At 38.5% G+C, this 21,307-nt stretch overlaps 1 protein-coding gene across 1 annotated transcript in view; it reads right to left on the bottom strand.

Annotated features, from left to right (window-relative positions):
• The window catches only part of NOTCH2 (notch receptor 2), a 173,132-nt gene that overhangs the window by 98,992 nt on the left and 52,833 nt on the right, over window positions 1-21,307 (bottom strand). The window lies entirely within an intron of this gene.

Here is a 21,307-nt window from a genome sequence, read left to right as displayed (position 1 = left end):
AAGTGAAGAAGGGAACACAATTTAAGAACAACAGTCTACAACATTTCCCACATATTGAGAAATCTTTTTACATGCCACCGCTGATTCATAAGATGCACAACCATCCCAAAATGTGCGTAGCGTTTATAATAGTTTTCTCCAAACACCATAAAAAAGGCATAGAAAGCCGCTATTTTCATAATGAAGAGGTTGTTTAAACAGGATCTCTAAGAAGCGTTTAAAAGGAACAAAAAGTCTTTGATTCTAACTATAAATTTTGCCACTTGGCTGTCGCCCCAGATACTTGGTTCAACCTATTTCTCCATTTGACTTTTTGGAGGATAGAAAACTAACTACAAGGCTGTTCCACCATTACCTTGAAGATAATACATTTAAACCAAACTAAATTCTCCCCCTCAAAACCAGCTCCTTTTGCATCCTCCGAAGCTCAGTCACTGTGTCTTGACTCTCCCAACCACTCAGACTTTGAGCCCTGGGGTTCTGTTTCATTCCTTCTTGTCTTTGCCAACCTGTCCACAATGTTTAGTAGCCATTGGTTGACCACATAAGGTCTTTAGAGGTCACAGTTTTGAGGAAAGAAGGAGGACCAGATATCTGGGGACTAAGAATGGAAGAGGAAACAGCACTAGTAAGTAGCTTCAGTGGCAGTGATGGAGCTAGTCCCAGCCTCCTCAATCTTTTCTCAGAGCTCTGTATAGTAAGCACAGCAGAACCAGGAGCAGCTAGAGCTCTGAGCATCCTTGTGAACAGGTAAAGCTAGAGAATGAGAGGCAGTGAGGAAAGGGCACAGCACTGAAGCCAAACACTGGCTGAAGTTTCCAATGAGGAGTATCCACCTCCTATCATCAGAAGGCCTATCTGGAGTCCTGGTGGTATGACCTTGAATAAATAATTTCACTATCAGCTCTTTCACATTTTAAATAGTTAATAAAGCTACCTCCATCATGAGTCTCTTGTAAGAACTGAACAAAGTATGTGAAAACCTTTATAAATATTTTTTTAAGTTTTGCAAATGAAAAACATTTTTTTCTCTCTTTGCACTTACTGAGGAAAATATAATGCTTTATTCAAATCACAGCTTGATTTTACAATAGAATAGGTTATTTTCTAATTATTCTTTTTAGTAAAGCAGCAAAAATTGACAGTGTAATATAGCTAAAAATTAACCATATTATTAAAAGCATTTGCAACTTATTTGAGAAATCTGTTATGGATGATGTTAAAACTGCAACACAATTCTCATTCACGGTAATAGTCCTCTGGGCATTAAGCTTGGCTGACAACTTCTGATTCTCCCATATGGGAATTATTTACCTTATAAATAATGACAAACTTTTAAGCCTGGGTGGGCTTTGCCCAAGTTTTGCTACCATCATCACCACCTCCCCAAGACTATCATGTGGCATCTGCTCAGAGAACACAAATTCCCTTAAATATTAGCTTCATAAACATAACGAAAGCATAAGGTTCCCAGGAAACAAAAATGAAGCAATATGGAAGATTCTAAAGTAAAGTGAAGTTGCTCAGTCGTGTCCGACTCTTTGCGACCCCGTGGACTGCAGCCTGCCAGGCTCCTCCGTCCATGGGATTTTCCAGGCAAGAATACTGGAGTGGGGTGCCACTTCCTCCTCCAGGGGATCTTCCTGACCTAGGGATCGAACCTGGGTCTCCCACACTGCAGGTAGTCTTTTTACCATCTGAGCCACCAGACAAGATTCTGGACCCAAACAAAAGTATTCCCAAATTATCTGTTACTAAGGTTTAATCTACATTGTTGCTTCCTACCACTAAAGGAAAAATGTTTCAACTAAGATATGTTTAAGAAACCAGTAAAAATAGAGGTGACAACTACAGCTTGTGAGTCTGCTTTGGTCCATTGCTTGTTCTTTTTTATGGCCTGAGAGCTATAAATGATTTTTACATTTTTTAATAGTTGGGGGGAAAATCAAAAGAAAATAATATTTTATGACATTTGAAAGTGAAAGTGAAAGTGAAGTCGCTCAGTCGTGTCCGACTCTTTGCGACCCCGTGTACTGTAGCCCACCCGGCTCCTCCGCCCATGGGATTCTCCAGGCAAGAGTACTGGAGTGGGTTGCCATTTCCTTCTCCAGGGGATCTTCCTGACCCAGGGATCGAACCCAGGTCTCCCACATTGCAGGCAGACGCTTTAACCTCTGAGCCACCAGGGAAGCCCAATGAAAAGTATGCGAAATTCAGATTTCAATGTCCACACATGGACTCTTGTTGGAACACAATCATACTCATTCATACAGGGACTGTCTATGGCTACTTTTGCATTATAATAACAGGGTGGAGTAGTTGTGATGAAACCATATGGCTCCAAAAAGTATTTATATCTGATGCTTAACAGAAAAAGTTTGCCAACTCCTGAATAACAGAATATATGAAGGCTAATTCTATATACTGGAGAAGGAAATGGCAACCCACTCCAGTATTTTTGCCTGGAGAATCCCATGGACAGAGGAGCGTGGTGGGCTGCTGTCCATGGGGTCACACAGAGTTGAATATGACTGAAGTGACTTGGCATGTATGTATGCACTGGAGAAGGAAATGGCAACCCACTCCAGTATTCTTGCCTGGAGAATCCCATGGACAGAGGAGCCTGGTGGGCTGCTGTCTATGGGGTCGCACAGAGTCGGACACAACTGAAGCAACTTAGCAGCAGCAGAATTCTATATATAGCATCCAAAATGCTTATTAATAATGATGTTGATGATGAAGAAGAACATATTTTCATATCAGTTTCCACAAAGAATATTACACTCATTCACTCATGCAACAGTTACTAAGTAAGTGCCTATTAAGTATCAGGCATTGTTCTAGAGCTAGGAAAATTCTTGAACTCACAGAGTTTAAATTCTAGTAGGAAAAGACAAAAAGAAAAATTAATAAATGAAATCTATAATTTGCTACGTGGATTTAAGTGCTATGAAAAACAATAAAACAAGAAAGAGGCATAGGAAGGGAATGAATTGGGGATAACGGAGGTAGAAAAATGAGGTGTTTCAGTTAGAAATAGGAAAAGCAGAGAGTCTCACTGAGAGGCACATTTGAGTCAAGAGCTAAATGAGGGAAGAGATAGCTATGGAGGTATCTAGGGAAAGCATGTTAAAGGCAGAGAGAACAGAAAATGCAAAAGGCCTTAAATAGGGAACAGTCCTAGCATGGTTGAGGAATAGCCAGAAGACCTCTGTGGTTCCACCAAAGGGATTAAGAAAGAGTAGCAGAAAAGAGATTACAGTTACAAGCAGGAGGCAGATCATGAGGAGACTTTAGGCCACTGCAAAGAAGGAGTCAGGGTCTTACTCTAAATGAGATAATACTAAGATAGGATGTACAACTGACTTATTCTCCTGAAATCCATCTACAGAAACACAATTTATTTTTATGGGAAACTAGACTCACTGCTGATACAATAAAGACTTGCTTATTTAAAATGTCAGCCTATTCTTTTACCTTAAAACATGTGCAAGTCTCTTTTAATCTACATTTTTCACTAAGCCTCATTTCCCTTTCTAAATACTTCCTTCACAAACAAACTTCTATAACTATAGCCTAATTTCACAGCTATTTTCCCTTTCTTTTCCATCTTATTTGTTCCTTTGCAGTAAAACTTGCATTCTTCTTATTGGCCAGAAAATATGTCCTAAGAGCAATGACTTTTCCCTTGTCAAGTTCAGTGGTCTCACCTGAGATTTCTTCATAAGGAAGTTCTTAGAGGAAGCATCGCTGGCCATACCTCCATCACTCTAACTGGTTTACATTTGGCTTCTATGACTCCCTCTGCACTTCAAAGCCGGGCAAATTCTTAATTTAGATTCTGGAATCCTCTTCTTCTTCCTCCCCATCAATTCATGGCCACTTGAAGTTTAAGTCTGGGTTGGACTGCTCTTTCCTCCCTTATGCATTTGTCATTTTGGTTGTTGTTCATTTAGTTTAAAGCAACTACCCTCATGTATCAAGCGCCAGTTTCATATGGTCAGTTTACTAAAAGTCATCTACTTACCCTAACATATCCTGCCAATACCTGAAACTATACATTTCAAAAGTACAGTCATATTTTCATGAAACTTAATTTCTCCATTTTTCTAAGGCTTCTATTCACCATCTCAAAAGTTACTTTTGGTTAATCCTTTTACATTATACATAACTTATGACTACGTTCTGAAGTCTTATTAAACTGAATTCCTATACTACTTATCATAGACCCTCACTGTCTCCTTTCTGATAAAAATTCTGATCAATTAAAAAGCCTGAGGTCAGACACCTTGTCGCTGGCTTTTCCCCCCACTTCCATCTATTACTGAATAATAATAAGAGAACCATGGGATTCAAGGCATCCTAATGTAATTGCTACCCAAAGAGATAATTCTTTCTAAAATATCCCTGAAAGATGATTACAGCCTCTATGTGGATAAAAGCAATTAAGTATGATGTCTAAGAAACAGAATTTAATAAATACTTAAAGTTATCTTCTTTCTACTATTAAAAGTGCAGACACTAGAATTAGATCACCTGGATTTCAATCTCATTTACTCTGAGAGTGATCCTGAGCAAGTTATTAAACCTCCTTGTTGTAAAATAAAGTTAATAACCAGTGCCTACCGTGTAGGGTTTAAAATAATTGTAAAGCACTTAGAACAGTCATCTAGTGCATAGTAAATGCCATGCATTTGTTTAGTAAGATAAAATATTGGCTCATTACTTCAACAATAGAATTGCCTTCAGTGTGGGTATATCTCATTGTCTGGCAGCCTTTCTTTCTGATGTCTTCAAATTCTGCCTTCCTTCTTAGGTATGTATATACCAAGAAGGATAAAATGTAAATCAATGCAAAAATTTATAAAGAATGTTCACAGTAGCATTATTTATAATAACAAAAGTGGAAACAACACAAACATCCATAGCTGATGAATGGGTAAATAAAATGTGGTATATCCATACAATGAAATATTATTTGCCATAAAAAGGAATGAAGATTTGATACACGCTGTGATATGTATCAAACCTTGAAAATATCATGCTAAGTGAAAGAAGCGAAACACAAAAGGCCACATATTGTATAATTTCATTTTTGTGAAAGATCGGAACAGGCAAATCTATAGAGATAGAAAGTAGATTAGTGTTACCAGGAGCTGGGAAGAGGGGAACTGGAGAGGGACTGCTAAAGAATAGGAAGAGTCTCTGAAGGTAATGAAAATGCTTTGAAATTATATAATGCTCATAGTTACACTTAACTGTGGATATACTAAAAACCACTGAATTGTATATTTCAAAAGGGTCAATTTAATAGTAGATGAATTACTGTTGGTGGGAATATAAACTGGCACAACCATTATGGAAAACAGTATGGAGGTTCCTTAAAACACTAAAAACAGAGCAATATGATGAGCAATATAATCCAGCAATCCTACTCCTTGGCATATATCCAGACAAAACTGTAACTCGAAAAGATATACGTACCTCTGTGCTCACAGCAGCACTATTTACAACAGCAAGACACTGAAGCAACCTACACGTCCACCAACAGATGAATGGATAAAGAAGATGCAGTATATATACATACGTGATGGAATGTTACGCATAAAAGAGAAGGAAATAATGCCATCTGCAGCAACATAGATGGACCTAGAGACTGTCATACTGAGTGAAGTTTGAGAAAAACAAATACCGTATGATATCACTTATATGTGGAATTTATTATATGATAGAGATGAACTTATTTACAAAACAGAAACAGACTCACAGATGTAGAAAACAAATGAAAAGGGAAAGAGAGTGGGGAAAGGAGAAATTAAGAGTAAAGAGTTCGTAGATACAAACTACTATATATAAAAATAGATAAATAATAGCTCCTACTGTGTGGCACAAGGAACTATACTCAATATCCTATAACAAACCACAAGATAAAAATATATATATATTAATATATATATAACTGAATCACTCTGCTGTACACCAGAAACTAACACAACATTGTAAATCAACTATATACTTCAATAACATTTTTTAATTAAAAAAATTTTAGTATGTGAGCTATATCTTATTAAAAAAAATAATTCTGCCTCCCTATAATTTCCATTTCTGGCTATGCCTGTCCTCTAGAACAAAAAGGAACAAGCTTCTCTTACATATGGCCCTTCAAGAATTTACAGGTAATTATTTTGTTTTCTCTTTGTTTTCTTTTTCCAGGATTCAATGCTTTGGACTATTCCAGACTTCTTCATCATTTTAGTGGCTCTCCTATGCTTCAGATAACAATAGTAATAATAATAAGAGTGACCAACATTTTTGAAGAACTTACTATGTATTATGTATTTGCTAAGCATTTTGTTTTTATTACTCCCTCTAACAGTTACGCTACATCATTATGTCCATTCTGTATGTGAGGACCTTAAAGCTTAGAAAGATGAAGATTTCAGAGCTAGTAGATATTAGAGGCAGATCTCAAATGCAAGTATGATTCCAGAGCCCACATACTTCAAAACTGGGCTATCTGCCTACCCTCAACTAGATGATTCTAGTTCATCAAAAACATCTTTAAAAGATAGGACCCAAAATGGGGGGGGGGGGGGAAGAAACCCCACATAATACATATGTTCTTACCACTACAGCATAGAGTTGGACACTATTCTTTCTACTATTGCTGCTTAAAGCTGTGTTCACTTTTACAAAAATTACAAAATCCAGATTCAGTTAAAAAGTCCACACTTTTTTTTCCACATGAACTACTTTTATGCCATATTCAGCCCATCCTGTATTAGTACACCATGTTTTTTGAATGCAATAATTGGTCCTGTAATTTCTTTCTTTTCAACATGCTGAATCTTTACCCCAAGTTCTCTTTATTTAGATAACTTTACACTTTATTCATATAATCACAGAATTTCAACACTGCACCAAATCTCAGAAGTCAATTGGTCTGAACCTCTGTTGTACCGGTAAGGACACCAAACTGACCTGCCACAAGTTTGTCTGTAGATCTAGCAATTTCCCCTAGTTTTGGACCACCTACAACTGTACTTCTGTCTTTACCTAGTCTTTATCAAAATATAAAGCATCACTTAGCTGAAAGTATTCTATGGAGTCTTCCCCCAAGATTGGCTCCTATTCAGTCAGTTCTATTATCGCAATTACACCAGCATTCCATCTACACCTCTTCATTAAATTCAGGGAGAAAACTGCTCTCTGAAAGTAAGCACACTACTTAAAGAATGATCCTTCTCAAGTATAATTTTGATCATGTCACTCACTTTTCTGCTCAGAAGCTAGTTTCAGTGCCCAGCCCTTCTTATGGCCTATTTGTCTGCCCTACTCCTATCATCCAACCTACTCCTTAGTGACCCATAACTTAAGCACTCCAGATTATTTCCACACTCAGGTCTACTGTTCCTTATATAAAAATCTTCTAACTAATCTCCAGTGAGAGGTACCACATTCTACCGTCTGACATGTCTCTAATTTATTTTCCTTTCTTCTATCCTTGTTTCAAAGACCTGTTCAAAACCTATATCCTTTACTAAGCTTTCTCCAAACCGTCTCACCCATCTCTGATCTAACAGTAGTTGTACTCCATGTTATATACTACATTATTTCTACCAATATGGCTCTTCTTCATTAAGCCATAGTGAGGTCTTCCCTGTGTCTCTTTCAAACTGATATTTTTGTGGGCAAGAGCAAGTCTTCAGACCCTGGGGCGGTTGGCTTGAACACCATGACCACCTATGTTGCAACATCCCCTCTCAACCTCATGTGGGGCTCTGCCTGGTAGAAAACAAGGCAACCAAAAAAACCATCCTGGGGTTCAAGGTCATCCCTCACAGCCCAGGGATGACTATGGACACAGGAAGAAATTATGGACATAGGAAGAAAAGGGAGAGATGGGTAAGTGAGACAGCCAGAAATAAAGTACCACATCTCCTAACACAGGAGATCTTTCAACTTTGCAAATCCACGTTCAACTGTAATAGGAGTACGCCATATGCCCTGTTAGTGGGAACTGGAACTCTCCACTGAAAACAAGAGATTAAATAGCTCTCTTCTCGAGATGGCTCAAGTTGACTTTATTATCCAAGTTCCCTTACAAATCTATAGTTCTATTAAGTTACCCCAGTACCATTTTTGGAAAATAGCCTACATCTTGAACTAAAGGTGTATGTAAAAAAAATCCAAAAATATAACCAAAAAAAAAAAAAAAAACCCTCTAAAAATTGCATTTGGTTCCTGAAACTATATGAATGCCCTCCTCTGGAGGAAATTTATAACTTATTTAAGTAGTTTTCTCAGTGACTTCCTCCTAGTCTCTTCCCTTCTCTGGCTTTGGATCTCTGAAAGAACATAGTTCACAGAGGATACTTTGAGTACAGGGAAAGTTTTAAACAATTTCATAAACTAATCTGAACTTTATCAGCTCCATACAGTCATGCATTTTCTAAAAAGTCTGCCATTTCTGACACGAAGAGGTCCACTCTTTCATTGTTACTATTCAAACAGACACATGGGGAATGAAGTGAAGGGGAGAAATGAAGGGGAAAATTGAGAGGGAAAAACAGGGGATTCCTCCTAACGGAACTAGAAAACATTCCAACTGAATGGATGCCCATAAGTCCCCTCTCAATAAAACAGATGAAAACCAGACCCCAACTCTCACATGTCACCAGCAGCCTGGATTCGTTTACATGTAGCCACTTTACAGATTTCAACGAAGCTGGGATTTGAATAGCAATTCCAATCTATCTAGCAGTGGCTGTGATTCAGGATCAGTCTCCCTAGTAATACAGGACAGAAAAAAATTGTTCTTTCAAGTTTCCTAAGTGAATAGCCACTCGTCTAGAGAAAAGCTTAAAATACTGTAGTAGCTTGTGTCAGCTCCAAGATGACCAAAGTTTGAGCAGGAAATAAGCCCCTTTTCCAAATAAAAGCCAATGTTCTGTCTCCTTGTTTTCTCCACAGACTGTTCTGTATCAGCAGGGTGAGCCCAAGTGGCACCCAGGGCTTCTCTGCAGCTCTGCCTTCAGCTTTTTTTTAGTGAGGATTTGGTCATTAAAAAAATAAAACAACAAAGCAAAACACCATCACATAGGAGAAGAAGAAAAAGAGAGGCGTGCTTTACAAAACAGCTATTTCAAAATCATGATTTTTTAAAAACTACACAGAATGTGGAACGGAGGGGGGAAAAATGTCTCATGTGGGTTGCGTCGGCCCTGCAGCTGCTCCTCATTAAAGCTCCTCTTTACTCCCTCTGGGCTGGTTTCCAGCAGAAAATTCTTTAAACAGAACTCTGCTTTCAACCCACTTTCTTCTTGCTCTAGGCCTCTCGGCCCCCCAATCCGCAGTGGCAGCCTGCCCTAGCTGAGCTCGAGAGGGGGGAGCTGTTGTTAAGGTAAATGAGGTAAGGGCAGAGGGAAAAAAGATTACAAACCCCAGAAACCAAATTAAGCGTTGGTCAGTAACAAAGGTCTGCAGTCTGAAAAGGTCCCAAATCAGTCTGTTCTTTCCTGTGACCATAACACCAGCTTAGTTTCCTGCCCCCTCCCCACCCCCCAGGCCCCTGTTAAAGTAGATAAAAATGATTGCTAACAGCCAAAGCTAACTGTAACCAGTTAAAGTTCCTATATCCCAAGGCCCTGGCTTACAAGCTCCTAGATGCCCTAGAGTCTCCAGAATCAAGTCTAAACTCTCAGATTGGAATTCAAGAGGCCCAACCTACTAGTCCAACCTCACTGTCACCCTCCTCTCAGTACCTCCAAGTTGAACATCTCATCAAGCTTTTAACTTTTTGATTCTGTAACTCTGTGTAAAGGTAACCACTGGGTTATGCTAATTACTGACAAAAAAAAAAAAAGGTACAGGAAGATGTCTTGCTAACTTCCTGGTAAAGAGGGAAAAAGGGAAGAGTTCTGTGATGCTGACTTCTTCTTGCCATTCCCACTCCCCTTCTCACCTCCCTTCCCCCAAAAAAGAAAGAGACAATTTAAAAAAAAAAAAAAAAAAAGGAAATACTATAGCTTACTCAGCAAGAAAGAAAAACAAAAAGAACTAAAAAAAGTATTTATGTACAGAGTTAGGGCGCAGTGCTGGGCTGTGTGTGGTAAAACACACTTTCTAGGGCTTTGCTGGTTTGATGTAAAGGAAACAAAGACCAATATACAATCAATTTCTCCCTCCTCTCTCTCATTTTCTTTCTCTCTCTCCTCTCTCTCTCATACACACGCACTTTTTTTTTTTTACCACAACTAATAAAGACTACAAAATACTGTAGGACAGCCCATTTTTCTACTATGTAAATTCAGCTTCCTGAGCAGAACATTTCTGCTTTTCTTGTAGTATTTCAGAAAATGTTAATCTTGGTTCCCACATTAGGCTGAATGCTTCCAAATTAAAAGTTTCCCACAGGAAAAGAATTTCACGGGGAATTGTGAGGCTGGGAATTATCTTCTGAAGCTCCACCTCACTTGGTTTCCATGCATTTAGGTTTTTCAACACTACCCTTCATATGAATAAAGCAATAAACACACACTGATTTTAATAAATCCAAACCAGAAAGAAGCTGCCATGGTATACACTTCAAAACTGTTAATTCATAGCACTGTTCATCTTCATCAGAAACTATGAAATCAGTAACCACTGCAATGGGAAACCATGCTTTATTTACACAAGAATTTGCAAACACCCTTATCTTCCAGTTTATAGTCTGGGCTCATTTATCAGAACTCAAAAGCTGAACTGAGTGCCTAGCCTCTTCAATCATCACTTGAAAGAGTGGACAAGGGCATTGGAAAACTTCTGTTGCTGCCATAACAGAAGGTGGTCTTTCCTGTCTTCTAGCATACAATCTGTACCTTTACCAGATTTCACTGAGTGGACCCTGAGAAAGCATCTACTTGTGACTAAAATATGGCAAACGTATTCTAAACACATGAGTTTACAAAAAGCACTCTTCAGAGTAATAGGCAAAAACAAATGAGTTAAGCTAGTTTTCCCCAAACATTGTACAGTTACTGCAAGGAGTTTGCAAATGCTTATAAATCACTTTCTAGACTATTAAATAATGTCCTCTCCACATGAAATGGGATTGTAAATGTTGCTACAGTTATTCAAATGTGAAAACATTATAAAGGGTTATTGAATTCTCAGTAGATATTGACATTATGCATTGTATACAAACAAGAGACTGAGAACTGGCTTCATCTCAAGAACATCATCCCTTCATTCCTTACACCCTCGCTAGGCTCAGTTTCTTTAGTTCCTAGAACATGTTCTAATGCACCTCCAGAACTTTGTACGTGCTGTTCATTCAGTCCAAACACTTTTCCCTGCCCTCTTCTCATAGTTAAGACCCAAAATTTCTTTAAGCTTCAGCTCAAATTTTATTTCCTTTGAGAAATAGGCTTGATGCCCCCTGCTGTATATTCCCATAACCCTAACATATATAATTCATTATCTTATATTATGATTATTTATTTCTTCCCCAAGAGACCAAGAATTATTATCACTATACTCATGGTGCCTAATACAGGAACTGGCGTACAGAAGACATTCAACTATTCAGTGCTCATATTCTTAACCAAAGCCAAAAGGCAAAATGCAAGGGCCTATAGAATCCTTACACCTTCAGTTCAGTTCAGTTGCTCAGTCGTGTCCGACTCTTTGCGACCCCATGAATCACAGCACGCCAGGCCTCCCTCTCCATCACCAGCTCCCAGAGTGCACTCAGACTCACGTCCATCGAGTCAGTGATGCCATCCAGCCATCTCATCCTCTGTCATCCCCTTCTCCTCCTGCCCCCAATCTCTCCCAGCATCAGGGTCTTTTCCAATGAATCAACTCTTCGCATGAGGTGGCCAAAGTACTGGAGTTCCAGCTTCAGCATCATTAGCATCATTACTTCCAAAGAACACCCAGGGCTGATCTCCTTCAGAATGGACTGGTTGGATCTCCTTGCAGTCCAAGGGACTCTCAAGAGTCTTCTCCAACACCACAGTTCAAAAGCATCAATTCTTCGGTGCTCAGCTTTCTTCACAGTCCAACTCTCACATCCATACATGACCACTGGAAAAACCATAGCCTTGACCAGACGGACCTTTGTTGGCAAAGTAATTTCTCTGCTTTTCAATATCAAAAGACTTCAATTATACTCAAAGTTTGGGAACCACTAGGTTGAGCTGTTTACCCAAAGGACTATCAATACTAATTAAGATTCCTGATACATACAGGACTTTTTAACCTTCACTTACCTCTAAATCATTCAAAGTAAGTCAGCCAAACCTATATGGAGTAGACTTTATAAATCATACTTTCTCCCCAAATAAGAACACTCTCTCCCTCTCCCTCCCTCTCTCTCTCTCTCTCTCTCTCTCTCACAGAGTCTGCATTTTCTCTTGTGGTTTTATTAATCTTTAATAAACCACTGACTACATGAACCACCAGGATCCTGAGTGATAGAACATCCTACAAAGTGGCCTCAGTAGCATAAACTGCTCGATTATTCAGACACTGAGCAGTAAAAATTAAACAAAATTTCAGAGAAAAAAACTGAGTGTGCTTGCTTTCTGTTCTCTAACATGAGGAAATGACCACCTGTAAAATTCTGAAGTCCAAAAAATATCTAAAGGCAGAAAGTTCCAAAAGCTTATAGTTTGGCCTAAAAGGATTCCTAGTTGAAAAATAACTATGCTCAAATCATATCAAACCAAACGTGAATGCGAGAGTAGGCAGGAGAAAAACCTGAATTTTTTCAAACTTTGAAAGATAAGTTTGAAGAGAAATAAAAAATATTTCTTTGTAGATTCTGAATACATCACTCTCCCAAAAAATGTAATAATCACATGTAGAGGTATGCAAGACCATTCAATGAATAATATAATATATTGAAATATATATAATATATAGAAAAATATAATTTAAAAATGCCCTGAAACACTATAAAATCCCATTTAAATGGCCTTAGACTAGAACCACAGGTAATAAAAATAATGGACAGCATGAGGAAATAAATAACAGTGCCTTGAATCCTACTTCAAGACCAAAACCACTAGTTCCCATAAAAGATAGGGCTGTGACCCAAAGCATAAAAATAATGGTTCTTGCGGGTTAAAAAAAAAAAAAAAAAAACTTAGATATTATAATGGTCTTCCAAAGGGCTATGATAGATAAACTGATACACCATATATCTATGGTATTAAAATTGCATGGGGTTGGGGTAGAGAGATTAGGGGAAAAAACTCTAAAAATGCTCCTTTGGGGCAAGGGGGTGATAAAGATAAAAAGGTTGAGAAACACTGAGATAGCATATCCAAATAAAGTAATTTTTAGCTTAGTGTCTGGCACACATAACACTCATAAATGTTAGTTGAATTAAACAGAAAAGTTTCCTACAAATGCTGCCTATATTTGTATATATTCAAACTCACATGACTTATAAAAAATTGTTCCTCAGCTTTGGAATCATAAGGAGATCAGTCCTGGGTGTTCATTGGAAGGACTGATGCTAAAGCTGAAACTCCAATACTTTGGCCACTTCATGCGAAGAGTTGACTCATTGGAAAAGACTCTAATGCTGGGAGGGATTGGGGGCAGGAGGAGAAGGGGACGACAGAGGATGAGATGGCTGGATGGCATCACTGACGTGATGGACATGAGTTTCGGTGAACTCCGTGAGTTGGTGATGACAGGGAGGCCTGACATGCTGCAGTTCATGGGGTCGCAAAGAGTCGGACACGACTGAGCGACTGAAGTGAACTGAACGGATGCTTGATCTGCTGTATGAAATCAAAGTTTATCCTTCCACAGGGACAAAGTGGAAATCTTGCAAAGCTAAACAGCGGTCTAATGAGAAGATTTATATACCATACATCCAGATACCATAAAGATGATTTCTTTTAAAAATACAATGCTATCATTATTTTACATACTCTTGCATTCTTTAACAAAAACAGCAAAACCTTCAATCCCTCACTACATGGCTGATGCTGGTAGTACATGTGAAAGTCTTAGCCTAGTGGTGTCTATACTTGGAAACATACTCTATCAACAACTACACAGCTGGGACTGGACTTGGTTTGTTATCTGTTTTCCTCTAGATTATAAGCTTTTGAGAACAAAGATAATTATTAAAATCATCATCATCACAATAATCACCCCCATAAGTTTTCCACACAAAAGATAACTCATGAAGTTAATGACATCTCACAACACTTATTACTTTTATGACAATAAGAGAACAGTTACTGTCAAAGAAAAAAATGTAATTTTTTATTTATTTCTTAAAAACATTCTTTATTTAACAGGATCTTGGCTCTGCTGCAGACCTCCAGTATAGATCATCTCAACTAGAAAACTTGTATCAACTAAAAACTGATATAGGAAGATTCAGATATAATTCTTTGTTCTAATTTCAGCAACAGCTGATTTAAGAATTCCTTTTGTATATTAAAAAAAAAAAGGCTTAGCACAAAGAATGATTCTTCCATATCTCATGCCATCCAAGGACATGAAGCATTTCAAATGGCTACTCTAAGATAAAGGTCAGCAAATACTGCCCTAGGCAAAATCTACAGGCCACCTGTTTCTGTACCTCCAGCCCAGGGGCTAAAACTGGCTTTTATATGTTTTAATGGTTATGTTTTAAAGAGGTATATAGGTATGTACATCATATCCTTACTTTGCTTCTTGGCCAGCAAAGCTTAAAACCTTTATCATCTGGCACTTTAAGAAAAAAGTTCACTGATGCCTGCTTTAAGGCCAGGACAGTATTAAAGTGTACACAGGAGAGTCCCAGTCCGTCCCTAAAGGAAATCAGTCCTGAATATTCATTGGGAGAACTCATGCTGAAGCTCCAATACATTGGCCACCTGATGTAAAGAACTAACTCCTTGGAAAAGACCCTGATGCTGGGAAAGATTGAAGGTGGGAGGAGAAGGGGACAACAGAGGATGAGATGGTTGGATGGCATCACCAACTTGATGGACATGAGTGTGAGCAAGCTTTGGGAGTTGGTGATGGACAGGGAAGCCTGGCGTGCTGCAGTCCATGGGGTCGCAGAGTCAGACATGACTAAGGGACTGAACTGGACAGAGGCTAAAAACACCTTCAAAATATGTGCTCGCAATTTAGGTTAACTTTTTTTTGTTTATTAGAAGTCTGCCACTTTAGGAGCACTTGTTAAGAACCATGTTTAATTTCAGAAAGGCAACCCAATCATCAGAGAATCATCACTGTCAATTGTTATACCTCTGCATAATTAGAACCAACAATAACAAAAAGAACAGACATTAAGGAAAAGAATTAGAGTGTATAAACTTAATGTGGTGACTCAAGACAAAAACTACTACTTCCCTTAAAAGATGGGATCAGGCTCAAAGGGTCAAAAATAATTTTTTTAAGCTAAAGTTATTACAATGATTTGTGACCTTCCAAACCAAAGAAACTGAATATCAAAGAAGAATCCTGAAAGTATGCATTCAAGTTCACACAAAGTGAAGATAAATGCATCCTGAGAGGCACTTCACTTACTAAACGGAAGCAAGGCAAAGCCACACCTGATGTGGCTACATTCTCCTGCATCATTCTGCTTTAAAAACCCATGTCTACTGGTAGGTGAGACATACTCAGGGCATACTTGAAGACAGGTAGGTAGATAGATATGTAATGAGTCTGTTTCTTATCTGAATGATAATAAAAATGTAGCTAGTATATTATTTTACAAAAACTCTCACCAAAGACTTGAGCATGTTCTTAGAGCTTTTGATTGAGTGTCTCCCCACAGACCTTTCCTCTATATCAAGCCCTGGTTCTTCCACTAGGTGTGAATCTTGAAAAAGCCACTTTACTTCTCTGAGCCTCAGTCTCCTCATGTATTACAACAAGATGCTAGGCCAAATAACCTCTAATAATACCTTTAACTCTAAAATTGTATGATTCCATTTAGGTATGTGGATCCTTTAGGAGGATTAAAGACCTACTTTAGGAGGAACTCAAAACAATTTCCACATTGTTTTGTTTCATGGAATATTAAAAAATAAAATATATAGCTAGAGTTAAAATTCTGGGACTTTCAAACTGCCTCATAAAAGCCCTAAGTTGTTTGTTTTTAATTCTGCTTTTCTCTCTCTTCCCCTTCTCTGTTTTCACCCTGAACAGCAGTCCCTTGAGAGCTGGTACCAAGAATGAAAAGAAATAGTGCTGAATCTTTAGGTCACCTAATGGGGGCTGAGAAGCAGCTTTTAGTCCCCACTCTACATTCCAATCAGTTATGTAATATAGGACAAGTCATTTGGCCACTTTAAGCCTTGGGTTCCTCATCTTATAAAACAAGATGAGTGGGGAAGGTGCTCAACAAAATCCCTTCCACCTCCTGAGTTTGATGACTCTACAATTTTGGTTTTTTAATTTCTTCAGCAATACTGCCCGAGAATGCAATGATGTTAGCTGATGGTAATGCTTGGGCTCAGTGGTTGTGTCTGTCTTGACCATCAACCCACTCTAAGCAGGGACTCCCTGGGGCAAGAACTGTGCACACGCCTCTTCTTCTACATTCTTCATGCTACCTAACTCTCACCCTTCTAAGCACACACACAGTTCAATACACACTTGTATAAAGGAACTGTTGCACAACCCACACTTTCAGCTAACCCCTGCAGGAAGCATAAGGAAGCAAAGAATAAGCGAAAGAGAAAGAGCGATATATTTAAACAAGATATGGAAAATTAAGAGGAACCGTGAGCCTAAAAGGGAAAGAAAGACCTCTTCCCCAAGTCATGTGGCCAACATGAAAGCCTGCTCTCCTCAGCACAGAATAGTGGTAGACACTGCAGTCCCTCCCTTTATGGACTCTGACCCACTGACAAATCACACAAGACTAAAAATGACTGTGTGTGTCTGGGAAGAGATGCACCAAATTTAAGCTTGCAGGGAATCAACCACTTAATTAAATTCATGTAGGACCTTTTTCCAGACATAATTTTTATACATCATCTCAACACAGCATAAGTACCTATCTTACTCATTTCCCCAACTCATAATGCTCTCATTAATCTTTATAAAATTTAAGAAAGAATAGGTGATGTTCCATAATTAGAGAGTATGCTTCTCTAAAAACTAATTATAAACTCTGATTGTCAGTGTCAGCCTTTGCCTAGGAGGAAATGAGTCAACTTTTCATTAGTAATCAAGTTCTGTCCATTTTTTAAGAGCGACCCAGAAATTCAAGGCCATGAGTTTTAACAACATGAGACAGAGAATGAGATACCACAAATATCACTTACAAATGCAGCTAAGAGGAAAATTAAAGTCAAAAAGGTTCCTGAGGTACTCTTCAGGCTGAGTGAGATTTCAGAAGAGGCAAGTTGCCCAGTAAAATAATTCCTTAAGGAGATGTCTCTGGCTTACACAATAACCACCAGCATTTCAAAATTTTAAAGGGACAGGGGGTTAAATGGCCAAGTCACTGGCATGGTCTAGGCAAAGGAATCATAACCACTATTAAATGTTTTCCATACAGAATAGGCATCTCTGGTTTATTCTGTATAATTGAGGGTTTGGATGTGTACTATATAATCAGAGGAAACAAGCAGAAAAGGACACGAGCTAATTTGGGGTAACCAGAGATGGGTCTAACAGATGCTTGCTTACTCTGGATGCCTGAAATGAACTGGATCAGGACAATAATATGCTGGATAGAAGAGATCTGAGGTTGGGATGCCTCAGATCAAGAATGCACTATGCCTTATATGAAGACTGATCCTGCTCCTGACATCTCTGTTTTTTCCATCACTCCTCTTAACCCTTTTTTTTTTCTTGCCTCAGAGATTGTGAATTCTGACTTTCCCTGTAAACGATGTCCACAAGCCTACCTGGCCACTCTGTTCTGGAAGCAGTACAAGACTCAACAGTCAAGGCCAAAAGGCAGAGGGAAGGAGAGATGATTGCTCCCAGCTGCCCCCTCTTCTTTGTCCTTGGGTCTCCCTCCTCATGCCTTAATCCAGACAGCCTATCTCAGGCATTCAAGCCAACATATGCTAAAGGAATGATCTTTCAAATCAGTTAGCTGTCATTATGAAACAGATTAAAAATCCACAAGCTAGTTGAGCAAAACCTCACACAAACTGAAGTACAGACAGAGAACACCCACGATGTAAAAAAAAAAAAAAAAAAAAAAAAAGTTTTAAAAGTATGTTATTAAGGAAAAAACAGTGACAATATTGGTAATGATTATTTCAGTTAATCACAGCCTTTTCTAGTTGCCTCAGTCTCTCTACTTCCATCCTTCTGCCTATCTATTTCCTAAGACACAGTCAATATTCTCAGATTTATTCTCAGATAAGTGAACCACAAGATATTCTCTGATTTTAGTCTTCCATAGCAGTTGCTCCCTTGTCTCAATCTCCACAGTTCATATGGATACATATATTACATATATATGTATGTATGTGTGTATATATGTATACATATATGTGTATGTATGTGTATGCCTCATCTCCCCAATAAGATGGCAAGACATCAGAGAACTGCCACCATGTCTTATGTAAGAGAAACACAACACTCATTAGCAGACACTCCTGAGGTCTAGCTACTTCTGAATAAGAAAGTCAGACAGCACAGGTCTCCCCAGCCTTTATGTTTGATCACATACCCTGCACAGTGCTTAATCACAGTAGCCAGTTCAATAAACACCAGTTTGATGAAAATTAAACTTTCCTTTGAAGAGGGCTATGGACTGAGTGCACCCCTTCAAAATCCTTATATTGAAACCCTCATCCCCAATGTAATGTTATTTGGAGCTGGGGACTTTGGGAAATAACTCAGCAGATCAAGTCAAGAGGGCGGGGTCCTCATGAGGGGATTAGTACCACCATGTGAGGATATAGCGAGAAGCTGGCTGGCTACAAAGCAGGAAGTCCTCACAGGGGACTGAGGAAGCCAGCACCTTGATCGTGGACTTCCCAGCCTCCAGAACTATGAGAAATAAATGTCTGTTGGTTAGGCCACCTGGTCTTTGGCAGTTTGTTATATAGCAGCCTGAGTTGGCTAAGACAAACAGTGATGAACCTAAAAAGTGTCTTTAGAGTCTGACTTTCAGAGTTGAGGATACAGGACTATACGTATAGTACCTGTTGAAAAGTAGCCTGAATCCACATAGACTCCGTGCCCTAAATGCTACTATTCTACAGAAGGTTTAATCAGCCTCTTTTCTCATTAGCACCTACTTTCTCCTCAAACTTATGTAAAGAAAAAATGGATATAACATTCCAGTTGGATATGTATCCTCAGTAATGCCACCTGTTATTTAAATAACGCCTTTATTAGTCTTTGCTTTCACTTTCTTTCCATAAAGGCCTTTTCATTTGGATCCAAGTAGAAGATTGTTTAGGAGAAGAACATTTTAAACAGAAGGTAGCTGCATTAATAAGAGAAGACTGAAGCCATCACTATGAGAGTCAGTAATACATATTCAGACACAGAGGATGAAGTGCTAGTGAAGATTACCGATGATGAGTGAATAAGGTACAGAAAACTTCGGGACGCCCCGGAGAAACTATAAATGACACTGAGATGTAAAACAAAACACAACTAAAAAACTATGAAAACAAAACACACAATACACACACACACACACACACACAATGGGGGATGGGGGTGGAGGAAACACTAAACTTCATTCCTAGCTACAAAATTCCTAGCTCAGGATGCTGAGAAGGAGGCTTAATGAAAAGCTTCATCACGCCCACACATTTAAGCTAGCTTAACAGAGAAAAAAGTACTTGGAAATTTTTAGATAATTACATTTTTATCACATTCTGACTTCCTCAAACCCTTTGTATTCAATCTTGCTAGCCTTGATAAAAGATAGATAGCCAAAATTTTAAATGAAGGATTTAATTAAGTTACTCCAGATCATGAAAGAGAAATATTTCTCATCCTGCTTAGTCAAAACAAAAGGGGGATAAAGGAATTACTACATGAAATTAATGGTGCTGACATGACACAATGGAACAATGAGAAAGAAACTTTACTTAGGATTATGGTTAACCTGTGTTATGGGGACTGTGTTGAAAGAAGCCTAGCTAAACTCCTAACTATTTGTGCCAGGTTTGCAGGCCAAGATTAGTCAGTTTAACTTACTGGCAATGACCCAAGACAGGCAAAAGGATACAAGCAGAGCCTAAGAACCACCTTTTTCTACTTCTCCACCTAACACCGAAGTTTGTAGTTTCTAACCTAAAGAATATAAAGATCAGTTGAACAGAACACAGGAATTCTGCTGTTATATATTGATAAGAAGCTATTAATCAATTTTTCATACCTCATGAAAAATTCCTCAGGGACACAACATATTTCTTAAAGGGTTTTTTCAAGGACATAAATGTTAATAAGAACAACAGCTTAGAAATGGTTCTGTTGAAAGGTCCAGACCCTAAGTCCTAAACAAAGAAAGCCTCACAGGACACACATCTGTATGTCTATAACTCACACTGCAAGCATAAGGCTGTGCATTTAACAATTTGTGATTCTTGTGATGGCAGCATCATTTATCACAAGTGGTAGAATTTAACCTGTCTCAGTTTCACAGCTGCATAAAATCTGTCTGGACTTGCTCATCTTCCATTAGGAAAAAAGGGAGAAGTTTTAAGGTTTTAAGTTTAATTTTTTCTACTAAAAAGCATGTTAGCACACAATATCCTCCACCCCCACCTTCACTGCTCTGTTCTTATATTTCATCTGCATTAACTGCACTGAGTTCTCATGGTCAACGCCACTTCTCAGAAACGCAGCATTAGCCAAGCCTGCCCCATGTATTCAGCTGGCAAAAAACTTCATATGGGGTTTTCCATAAGATGGTACAGAAAAACCCTAACAAAATTTTGGCCAACCCAATATTATGAGCTACCCAGGCCTATCTATGTGTCTACTTTAAAGGAAACTATATAGAATTTTAATCATAATCCTGATCTGAAAAGCTACCTTTCATGCACTTTCAAATGTTCCACACTGCCTTTTCAGAAGATCCTGTTTAAACTACCACTTTAAAATAGGTAATTTTGTCCCATTTTACTGATAAGCAAACTGAGACTCAGAGAAACAGTACATTTTCAAAGAGCACACCTCAGGTCAGATACTTAAAGAGTTATGTGATATTGGGCAAAATATTTAACCTGAGTTTTCATATACTCACTGTTAAAACAGGGATATTAAAATTATCTACCTTACATGAGGAGGCTTCCCATGTGACTCAGTGGTAAAGAATCTACCTGCCAATGTAGGACACACAGGAGACACAGATTCAATC

The sequence above is a fragment of the Capricornis sumatraensis genome, chromosome 2, assembly GCF_032405125.1.
Source record: "Capricornis sumatraensis isolate serow.1 chromosome 2, serow.2, whole genome shotgun sequence".
NCBI classification, from domain to species: Eukaryota; Metazoa; Chordata; class Mammalia; order Artiodactyla; family Bovidae; genus Capricornis; species Capricornis sumatraensis.
The sequence above is the reverse complement of the archived record's forward strand: the minus strand, read 5'-3'. Positions and strand labels throughout refer to the sequence as shown.